The sequence below is a fragment of the Panthera onca genome, chromosome C1, assembly GCF_046562875.1.
Source record: "Panthera onca isolate mPanOnc1 chromosome C1, mPanOnc1 haplotype 2, whole genome shotgun sequence".
NCBI lineage: Eukaryota > Metazoa > Chordata > Mammalia > Carnivora > Felidae > Panthera > Panthera onca.
Window position 1 is genome coordinate 199,752,845 of NC_138346.1, and position 12,050 is coordinate 199,764,894.

The window sequence follows — 12,050 nt, forward strand, 5'->3', positions numbered from 1 at the left end:
GATGGTGAGCTCTGCCACAGGAATACATGAGCATTGGGTTTTTTATTTTTTGTATCTGCCTTTAATAGTTTTCCTATTTGTTTATTTGCAGAAATTAACTCAGATTGCTTGCAGATGTCAAGGTGGCCTGCCAATAAGTAGATTCCGACATCTCTTCTTCTAATCTGCTACTTGCTAATCTACCATTGACTCACAAACTAAATAGCCAAGAGTATTATGTCTAAAATAAGAAGAATAAGACTAATGCTTCATATTAATGGAATAACCTCAACACATGTATCTTATGAAACATACTCTGGACCTTCAAATACCATATAAGCCTACAATGAAGTTCCCATTATATCATGACTAGCAATTAGAGGCTGTGAATAAGCTACATCAATATAAAGGCATTCTCTTTCTTTATAAGTAGAGACCAAAAGTCTTTAGTGCTGTTATTTATATAAGGTGTTGTATTCATATAAACTCTTCTTGAAAACAAAGAACAATGTAATAGTGTAGTCTGAAAGTGTAACAGAAAGGAAGTACTTCTTAAAAGCTCAAAAATCTCAAGGCAAATACATACAAAAACCTGAAAATTTCTAACGCAAAGCAGTTTTCCCCAAGACTACTAAATTTTTCTTACATCTGATTTTCATTCTATTATCTTAGAGCCAATTCAATCTAGCAATACCTACTAATTTCTAAACTCAAAAAGTTCTCTCAGATTTATTATATGGGTAAAATTTCACTACAGTAAATAAACTGAACATCAAATACCATCTGACTAGAGTACAAGTATGAATCAAAAACTTGCACTGGACCGTGACTTGTTTAAGGAAACATTCTAAAGATTCTAAAGACTGGAACGGAGGCTATGGTTGCCTTCCACCACTGATAATGTGAAAAATATACTACAGACTGCCAGAAGATAAAATCTTCCTTACACAGTTTTAACACTGACACAGAGAAAATATCTACCAACAGTAAGTATTTCAGGGAGGTGAGTGGGGGGAGGGGTTAAATTGGTGATGGGGATTAAGTAGTGCGTTTGTTGTGATGAGCACTGGGTGATGTATGTAAGTGTTGAATCACTATTTTGTACACCTGAAACTAATATCACACTGAATGTTAACCAACTGAAATTTACATAAAAACTTAAAAATTTTTTTCATTAAGTTATAAATAAATAAATACATACATACATACATAGACAGATAGATAGATAGATTCTATAGCTGTAAATCCGAGGAGGTTATGATTTGTTGTCCAATGAAGAATAAATGTCTTCTGTCCAAACAACAGCAACACAACAGAAGTAAAAGTTTTCATAATAACAAATAAAAGTCCAATAAACTCCTTCACTCTTAAAAGAATAATGGTATACTTCAGATAACCCACTATTTGCTAAAAGAACTGAAGTATTGACTAAGCTTGATGACATTTCTCTCTCAAAAGGGAGGGGGCTGGGGCACCTGGATGGCTCAGTTAATTAAGCATCTGACTTCCGCTCAGGTCATGATCTCAGAGTTCACGGGTTTGAGCCCCACATCAGGCTCTGTGCTGACAGCTCAGAGCCTGGAGCCTGCTTCGGATTCTGTGTCTCCCTCTTTCTTCCCCTCCCCCACTCTCACTCCATCTCTCTCTCTCTCTCTCTCTCTCTCTCTCTCTCTCTCTCTCTTTCTCTCTCATAAATAAACATTAAAAAGGGAGAGGGGCCCTATTAATTCCAAGCAATAAAAAATAATTGGTTGGTAACATGATCATATCAGGGAACTTGGCAGAAAATAACAATTTCACAAAGTTTTTATACTGAGAAAAGAGGTCAGTCAAATTTGTAAGCTTATTACAAACAATTTTTTAAATTTTAGGGGGGAGGCCGAGGGGGAGAGAGAGAGAGAAAGAGGGGGGAGGGGAGAGAATCCTAAGCAGGCTCCACGCTCAGCACAGAGCCCAACACAGTGCTAGATTCCATGACCCTGGGATCATTACCTGAGCCAAAATCAAGAGTTAGACTTTCAACCAACTTAGTCACCCAGGTGACCCATAAACAAATTCTGAAAACACATGAAAGAAAAGGCATGATTACATGGCCCAGGATTGTACAAAAATACAGAACTCGTAAGGACAAGGTAATTCTGGAAAGTAAAGTTCATTCATTACAGGTCACAGATTAGATATTAAGTACCAGGTTCTTTTCTAGGCCCTGGGGATATGGCAGTGAAATTGTCTTTATACAATCAGAAATTTTTAGAAAAACATGAAGAAATTATTAAAGACACAGTCATGAACAGCAGGAAGATTAAAAATAGCATTGCAAAGGAATACTTATAAAAATAATGGCCAAAAGGCTAAGGCCACTAAAGGATAGAGCTTTAAAAACAAAACAAAAAAAAAAAAAAAAAAATGAAAAGAAAAACAAAAAACCTTCTAAAAATGTCAAGAAAGAGTGGGAAAGCAGGAGAAAGAAAAGAAGGTCAAAGCCAGACTACAGCTTGAAAAAAAAACAGAACACTGTTAACAAGTGTCAGAGACTAAATCACCTATGTTCTTTAAAATGAAACAATAGGGGCGCCTGGGTGGCGCAGTCGGTTAAGCGTCCGACTTCAGCCAGGTCACGATCTCGCGGTCCGTGAGTTCAAGCCCCGCGTCAGGCTCTGGGCTGATGGCTCGGAGCCTGGAGCCTGTTTCCGATTCTGTGTCTCCCTCTCTCTCTGCCCCTCCCCCGTTCATGCTCTGTCTCTCTCTGTCCCAAAAATAAATAAAAAACGTTGAAAAAAAAAAAATTTTTTTAAAAAATAAAATGAAACAATAAATGAAACTGAGCCTGGGTGACTCAGTTGCAAGTGTCTGACTCTTGATCTCACCTCAGGTCATGATCTCACAGTTGTGAGATTGAGCCCGACTTTAGGCTCTGCACTGACAGCATGGAGCCTGGTTGGGATTCCCTCTTTCTTCTCTCCCTCTGCCCCTCCCCCCCTCCCTCTTTTGCTCTCTCAAAAATAAATAAATAAACATCAAGAAGAAAACAACATAAAAGAAGAATTTATAGTCAAAGATAGTTCAGGCTAGTATAAGTAATCTTACACATTAAAATGTGTTTTGTTCTTCACTTCCAGAAAAATTGTATTTCAATGTAACTTGCAAATTTGATCTCTGATTCATTAATATACCATCGTCCTTAGCAAATTTGCAGCTGTATGATTGGATCATAGTTCAAAAATATCTCAAGCTGGAAAGACAGACAAAAATAATCAAGGTGGCATTTAAAAGAAAAGTAAGGTGGGGTGCCTGGGTGGCTCAGTCGGTTAAGCATCCGACCTCAGCTCAGGTCATGATCTCACAGTCTGTGGGTTCGAACCCCGCGTCGGGCTCTGTGCTGACAGCTCAGAGCCTGGAGCCTGCTTCGGATTCTGTGTCTCCCTCTCTCTCTGCCCCTCCCCCGTTCATGCTCTGTCTCTCTCTGTCTCAAAAATAAATAAAAACATTAAAAAAAAATTTTTTTAAATAAAAAAAAAAAAAAGAAAAGTAAGGTTTCTGCATTGAAGTTTGAAAAATAATTATGAAGAAAAAAAGTGGAAATAAATATTCATCAGAGAACAGATGAAAAAATTAACTATGAATTAAGAGGACAGAAATTACAGCAGTGAAAATGAACTAGAACTACACATATCAACATAGATGAATCTCATGTGCTGTCAGCACAGAGCCTGAAGCGGGGCTCGAACCCACGAACTGTGAGATTATACCCGAACAGAAATACAGAGTCAAATGATTAATAGACTGAGACACCCAGGCACTCCACAAGCAATACAATTATATGTCACATATATGTGCATATATATATGGCCTAGAAATACATATTTAACAAAAGTATAAAGAAATGTATAATCTCAAAATTTAGAATAGTGGTTACCTCCAGAAACAGGGAAGGAAATGAGATTGGAGAGGTACCAAAAGGACTCTCAGTAATGTTCAATTTTGTAAATTGGGTAATGTTTATCTTTTTCTGTTCCTTAAATATTTTACAATAAATTTTATAGAATTACATAATAATAGGGGCGCCTGGGTGGCTCAGTCGGTTGAGCGCCGACTTCGGCTCAGGTCACGATCTCACGGTCCGTGAGTTCGAGCCCCGCATCGGGCCCCTGTGCTGACAACTCAGAGCCCGGAGCCTGTTTCAATTCTGTGTCTCCCTCTCTCTGACCCTCCCCCATTCATGCTCTGTCTCTCTCTGTCTCAAAAATAAATAAACGTTAAAAAAAAAAATTAAAAAAAAAAAAGAATTACATAATAATATTGTGAAAACTTAACTCGGTAACATTATTTTTCAAAGATTCATGTGAACCAAAAATGCAATGTGGTTCCTAAAAAGATTAACATAATCTTGATAGAAGTGTGGTATCCAGATTATAGGAATAAAGGAGCCACTGTATTCTTTCTAGTTAACCACAGAATATTGTTTCATTCTGAGCACCACATTCTAACCAGGACATTAATAAAACAGGGTATATTCAATGACCAGAATGATGAGGAATCTAGAGACCATGACCTCAGATAATCAATCAAAAGAAGTGAGGATAATAAGGATAGAAGGATAATAAGACTAAAGGGAGAAACTATATAGTTGTCTAAATATAAAAGCAAGAGTAAGATGAGGGGATTAAAATGTGGCATATACATGCAATGGGATATATTCAGCCTTTAAAAATATTGAAATTCTAATACATTCTATAACATAGATAAATCTTTTTTTTTTTTTAAGTTTATTTTTGACAGAGAGAGACAGAGCATGAGTGGGGGAGGGGCAGAGAGAGGGAGACACAGAATCCGAAGCAGGCTCCAGGCTCTGAGCTGTCAGCACAGAGCCCGACATGGGGTTCAAACCCATGAACTGTGCGATCATGACCTGAGCCGAAGTCGGACACTCAACCGACTGAGCCACCCAGGCGCCCCTAACACAGATGAATCTTAAAAACATTATGCTGAGTGAAAGCATTATGCTAAGGCAGACACCAAAGGACAAATACTGTGTGATTCCGCTCACATGCGATACCTAGAAGAGTCAAATTCATAGAGACAGCAAACAGAATGGTAGTAAGTAGTTCACAGTGGTATGGGGGGCTGGGAGAAGGGGGGGAATAGGGAGTTATTGTTTAATGGGGGAAGTTTCAGTTTGGGATGATAAGAAAGTTCTAGACATGCATAGTTGGAATGGTTGCATGACAATGTGGATATACTTAATGCCACTGAACCATATACTTAACATGGTGAAGACAATATATTTTATGTTATGTATGTTACCACAAGTTTTTTAAATTTTTTTAATGTTTATTTATTTCTGAGACAGAGAGAGACAGAGCATGAGTGGGGGAGGGGCAGAGAGAGAGGGAGACACAGAATCAGAAGCATGCTCCAGGCTCTGAGCTGTCAGCACAGAGCCCAACACGGGGCTCGAACTCACAGACCGCGAGATCATGACCTGAGCCGAAGTCGGATGCTCAACCAACCCAACCAACCAACCCAACCGAGACACCCAGGCGCCCCATCCACACGTTTTTTTAAAAAAGGAAAAAGTAAGTTTTCTCTGAAATTCCAAATCCTAAGTATCTCTCCTATGTACCCCTCTAGTTATGGTATTTTCATATTTGTTACATTGTACTTTACTGTAACTGCTTGCTTAAAATGTTCCAAAGGCAACAACTCAGTCTTTATATCCTTTGCATTTACTACAATGATTAACACTCAAGTATTTGATCAATAAATAAAAACATTTTCTAGATACTGCAGGGGATACAAAAATGAATAAAACATAAGTCATGCCTTCAAAGAGCTTAAAATTCTGTATAGAAATAATTTTTTGTTTTCTGATTGGTAACCCACTGTTAAAATGGCTATCCCTTCATTCTAGTTTGGTATCACTGTTAAAATCATGTAAATCTACAACTGAAAAAGCCCTTAGCTATCAACTATCTCATTCATTCAAATATGAGGTCACTAAGGTTCAGAAAAGATAAGTAAAGTCATTTACTTAAGATCACTCAGCTAATGGTGACCTTAATAACTAATAACCTAAGAACTATTAATTTAGCTAATAACTAAGCCAGCATGGTAGGAATATAGGCATTATGACCCTTGGGCCATTGCTATTTCCATTACAACATCATAAATCCTTATCTTTATGTAACAAATCAGCATCCCAGTGGAGCTAGGTAAGTGCATAAGACAGAGTTAAGGAAGATGAGTTTCCTTTTAGCTACAGTGATCTCAAACTAATACCAAATGGCATAAAACATGCCTCTGATTCAAAAGCCACAGTCCATCCAAATGAAATGGGAAACTCCAGCCATAGATGTCATCCTTTTAAATGTCCCACTAAATACAATTCTCCAAGCACCATCCAGTTAATTATTACAGCCATAGTTGGGCTGTCAAGTATCCTATATATAACAATAGTCCTCTGCAACTTATTCTGCTGAAATGAAAGCTTTTAATACATAATTGTCTATATTTGAAAGGAAAATTGCGAGTGGGTGTATGTGTCTATAATAAGATATTTATAACACTCTAGTCTAACATCCTGACAGTTGGCATCATATTAAATCAGTTCTAATCCCAAGAACTTAGAATCCTGGAAACAACCATTTTCCATTAAGCATGCATGCATATGCATGTGCACAAACACACAACAACCAACTGACATTTCAACATGATCTCCAAACATCTTCTTTCTCCCTTCCCAATAAGGCACTACATGGGAACCTGGCAACACAAAAAGGCTGAAGATATAAAGACTCACTCCGACAATGGGTGTTCAAAATTATTAGAATTTGCTTTCTGCCAAGCAACTTACAGTACTCATAAGGATTTCCCACCATAGAACTTTAGGAAGTATGTAAATGACTTCCACAGAATCTTCATAGTTCTAAAATACAAGTTTATGTTAGAAAAATCTACTCTGGGGGCTCCTGGGTGGCTCAGTCAGTTAAGCATCTGACTTCAGCTCAGGTGATGATCTCACAATTCATGAGTTTGAGCCCCACGTCAGTTCTGTGCTGACAGCTCAGAGCCTGGAGTCTGCTTCAGATTATGTGTCTCCCTCTTTCTCTGTCCCTCCCCTGCTTGTGCTCTCTCTTTCTCTCAAAGTAAATAAATAAACATTTTTAAAAATTAAAAAAAAGGAAAAATGTACTCTGAGTTCTTTGAATTATATCCCTTAGTCATGAGGAGTTTCATTTGACATGGTTATATCCCCCATTTATCAACTTCCAATGTATTCATTATATTGCCCAGACACAATTTTCCACACCAATGTCTCCAAATTAGTTTGTATAAACAGAAAGAGATGACTTAATCCTTATTCTAAAAATACATAATAAGTCCATATTTCCTACATCATGGAATATGGGTGAAATAGAAATTATCAAGTTTATTTCTTTTTTCAACTTTTTTTTTTTTTTTTTTTTTTTTTTTTTTTAATTTTTGGGACAGAGAGAGACAGAGCATGAACGGGGGAGGGGCAGAGAGAGAGGGAGACACAGAATCGGAAACAGGCCTCAGGCTCCGAGCCATCAGCCCAGAGCCTGACGCGGGGCTCGAACTCAGGACCGCGAGATCGTGACCTGGCTGAAGTCGGACGCTTAACCGACTGCGCCACCCAGGCGCCCCATCAAGTTTATTTCTAAAGATGCAGATCTATCCACCAAGTCCAACACTGAAACACAGCTAAGAAATAAAACATGACCCCACATTTCAGCATGTCTAAAAACATCCTATTCCTTTTAGGGGAGGAACAAAAAAATCTTTCCATTCCTTTTTTCTCTACGTGCTTTAAATACAATTCTTCCTGCAGATACTGTTTTTCTAGCACAGCATCATGAAATTCCGACCAACATAGTGACCTAGTATTTCTCTAGTAGCTATCATAAGGAAGGAATATAAGTTATAATGCTGCTTATATTAAAAATACAAGAAAACACAGTTTTCAAGTATAGAAATAGGAACACTGGGAAACAATAGATAATGTGGTATGAGAAAGATATATTTGGAAACCAAGGACCTAAAATTGTCTATCAATGTAATTCAACCACCTGAAAAAGAGCTCATTGTGCAGATAAAGATCACATACTGTAAAAATCAGGTTCAAACCATTTCTAAATTGTTTACAAACAGAAACAAAAGCATTTGTGTTTAAAATAACAATTTTCCTACAATAATTGGAACAGCTCTTTATGGAATTAAGAAGAAATAGCTAAATAATTTTTTTATCAAATATCCATTATACCTTCAATCTATAGCAACACAGGGGAGAAGCAACTCTCCAAAAAAAAAATTACTCCTTCAGTGAAAAAACAAAAAAAGAATACCTTTGAGTTAAAAATCTCTCAGTCCTGGGGCACCTGGGTGACTCAGTCAGTTGAGTGTCTGACTGTGGCTCAGGTCATGATCCCACAATTCATGAGTTCAAGCCCCACACTGGGCTAGCTGCTATCAGCACAGAGCCGGCTTCAGATCCTCTGTCCCCCTCTCTCTGTCCCTCCCTCACTTGTGCTCTCTCAAAAATAAAATAAAACATTAAAAAAAACCAAACCTCTCAATCCTTCTCATGACCATGAGTAAAAAGCTTCATTTTTGCTCATATTACATGAAGATAATAGACTCAACATGGAAAGGACTTTAATAAGTTATCTAACTGTTCATTTAGCACAGGAATCCTTTCTGACCTATTGCTAACCAGAGGTAAACAATCTAGCTCTCATTTAAACACTTCTGATGGCAAGGATGCTGACTTTACATACTCCATTGTTAGGTACTAACTCTAGAAAGATCTTCCCTTACATTGAACCCAAATCTGCCTGTCTATAATTTGCATACACTAGTCCTAATTTGAGCCACTAGATTATCCAAAGAAGCCTACTTCTGCTTCCCCTCCAGATTTTCAAATCTTTGAAGACAGTATTAATTTGAACCAGATGAAATTGTCAATATTCTACTTTTTTTACCTTAAAAAAAAAAACAGCAATTTCATATGGGTCAACCTAATATTACTGTTTTTTACCTTTCACACTGCTCTCCTCTGTTTTGGTCTTCTCTTTCTAAGGCTAATTATCCCCAGATCCTTAATCTGTTCCTCATATCCATATATGGGGATATTTAGTTCCTCATTGTCCTAGTCAACTTCCTCCAAATAGTTTCCAGAGTATCAGTATCTTTCTTTCAAATGTGGTACTCAAACTAAACTGGTTTTTCTAAATGATTGAAATCAGAAAAGTTCTAATATGATTTTTATTTTTTTTTTTATTTTTTTTTAATGTTTATTTATTTTTGAGACAGAGAGACAGAGCATGAACGGGGGAGGGGCAGAGAGAGAGGGAGACACAGAATCGGAAGTAGGCTCCAGGCTCTGAGCCATCAGCCCAGAGCCCGACGCGGGGCTCAAACTCACGGACCGCGAGATCGTGACCTGAGCCTAAGTCGGACGCCCAATCGACTGAGCCACCCAGGCGCCCCTGATTTTTATTTTAAAACCTGATGCTGAACTGAAAACTGAACAGCAAATTCTCAATAGAGGAGCTAGAATGATCCCGCTAAAATTTATTTTTTGTTTTTTTCTAATAAAATCTGTTTTTATTTTTAAATTAAACTCTACACCCAACGTTGGGCTCAAACTCATGACCCCAAGATCAAGAGTCCTATGCCCTACTAAGCGAGCCAGGCACCCCAATTCTGCAAAAATCCACTGCCCAAACCCCTCCAGTGACAGTTCATTCATTGATAATAAAAGCCAAAGTCTTTTCCACCATCTCCCCTGCTCCAGCCAAATCAGTCTCTTCATTGTTCTTTAAACATGCTAAGCACACTCTTATCTGGGCCTTCATATCTGCGGTTTCCTCTGCCTGGAAAGTGGTTTCCCAGATAGCCACAAGGCTTACTCCCTTTGAGTCTTTACTGACGCTTTACTCAGCCCCCCTACCTGAAATTGGAGATCCCACTGCACTTCTTTTCCTGCTTCAGTTTTCTCTGTACTTACTACTCCTTGGTGACATACTATTTCATACTATTTAGTGACTAATTTTTACTTGTTTTATCATCTCTTTACCCCACTAGAATATAAATTCCATTGGAGTATTTTACTTGTTTTGTTCATTGCTACATCCCTAGTACTTACAAGTCTGCACCAGTAAATATCATTTGAACAAATAAATGAGCAAATAAATGAAAGAAACTGATCTTGATATGCACAAAGGCCAAAAATGATTTTCCTCAAGATAAAAGATGTATGCAAGTCATTTGATGGACGAAGAAATAAACAGACTCCAGACATATTCAAGAATACAAAAGGCCTGGGGCACCTGGATGGCTCGGTCGGTTGGGCATCGGACTTCAGCTCAGATCATGATCTTGTGGTTTGTGAGTTCAAGCCCCGGGTCGGGCTCTGTGCTGGCAGCTCAGGGCCTGGAGACTGCTTCAGATTCTGTGTCTCCCCCTCTCTCTGCCCCTCCCATACTCATTCTAAGTCTCTCTCTGTCTCTCAGTAATAAAATAAAGCATTAAAAAAATTTTTTTTATTTTTTTTTACATGTATTTATTTATTTTTGAGAGACAGAGAGAGATAGCACAAGCAGGGGAGGGGCAGAGACAGAGGGAGACACAGAATCCAAGGCAGGCTCCAGGCTCCGAGCTGTCAGCACAGAGCCCGACACGGGGCTCGAACCCACGAACCGTGAGATCATGACCTGAGATGGTCAGATGCTTAACCAACTGAACCACCCAGGTGCCCCCAAAAAAATGTTTTTAAAGAATACAAAAGGCTTATTTACATATCCAAGGTACTCAAATACGTCAGGTGTGGAGAACCTGACTCCTTTTAGAATAAATTGATGATGGGTAATAATATCAGAAACTTTGTATTATGATTCTAAAGACTTTTTTTAACCTACACAGTAAATACTATTCTAAAGAAAACATTCACTCACAGAAGAATGCTTTTGCAATTTAATTACAAAACAATTAGCTAATTATTGTGTTGCCTACCAGCAAAGGAAATTAAAATGCCAAGACCTTGAAAATGCTTGTTTATTGCAAATATTTTCTCGTGTAGTCTAGATAGTCTCTAACAAAGGTTAACACTGAAAGGAAATCAGAGTAATGAGCATCAATGCAAGTGGCAATGACCTCAGATTCCCTAAGAGTACACAGTTCTGGGTCAGCTCCCAGGAGTCTGAGTCCAGAGAGAAGCTGGCCGAGTCATTACTACCTAACCTCTAGGTCATTCTTCATTTATATGCACTCTGAAATCATGAGGTTTTGTTTCAGTGCTACTGAGAGGATCATGAAGCAAACTAGGTATCTGGAAATGTCTTTAACTCATTCTGTATCCACATCTGATTCATTCATCCTCCTTCTCTTTGACACAGGCTCCGACTGACTAACACTTATTCTTTTAAGTAATATTACCCTACAAGAAACCCTATCAGGAAATAACTTTCAAAAAAATTCTTAGAAAATAATTATAAAATGCTTCCCCGGTTTAGGTTCTATGAAAAATTTTAAACAATGTAATAAAATTCTCATTAAAGGCCAATAGGAATTACAATATCAAAAAAAGGTTTTTTTCATGTTTAAACAACTACATATTTGTCTTTTTTCTCCTTTGAGGAAAAATAAAATTAAAGCTTTACCATAATTACAAGTAATATTTTAAAAATTCACTAGTTCAAATAAACCTATGCACTAATTCAATAAACACTTACTGAACAAATCCTAATATTCTAGGCACCATGCTGATAGCCAAGATGTGACCTCTACCCTCAAAAAGTACACATTCCATTAAAAATACAGGCAAGAGCAAGCAATAATGTAGTAATATATGCAGAAAGTAAGCCAAGCACAGAGAAAAAGCATTTAAACCAGCCATCAGGAAAGTGCTTTTGCAGACAACCTGAGCTAAGTTTTAAAGGATAAGTAGGAGTGAAGTTAGATGAATAAAAAAAAGGAAAGAGCATAATCACCTGGATGAGTAGTAAGAAAGAGTCTGAACACCTGAATGGGAAGGGCAAGCAGTTCCCCAC

At 37.8% G+C, this 12,050-nt stretch overlaps 1 protein-coding gene across 14 annotated transcripts in view; it reads right to left on the reverse strand.

The window, feature by feature from the left end:
* The window catches only part of EPB41 (erythrocyte membrane protein band 4.1), a 200,706-nt gene that overhangs the window by 124,002 nt on the left and 64,654 nt on the right, over window positions 1-12,050 (reverse strand). The window contains exon 1 of one of the 14 annotated variants that reach the window (XM_078452144.2): window positions 6,833-6,933. The exons of the other annotated variants lie outside the window; for them this stretch is intronic. The gene's annotated coding sequence lies outside the window, so the exon portion shown is untranslated. Of the gene's footprint in view, window positions 1-6,832; window positions 6,934-12,050 lie in introns of those variants that run through there. 14 annotated transcript variants of the gene reach the window in all.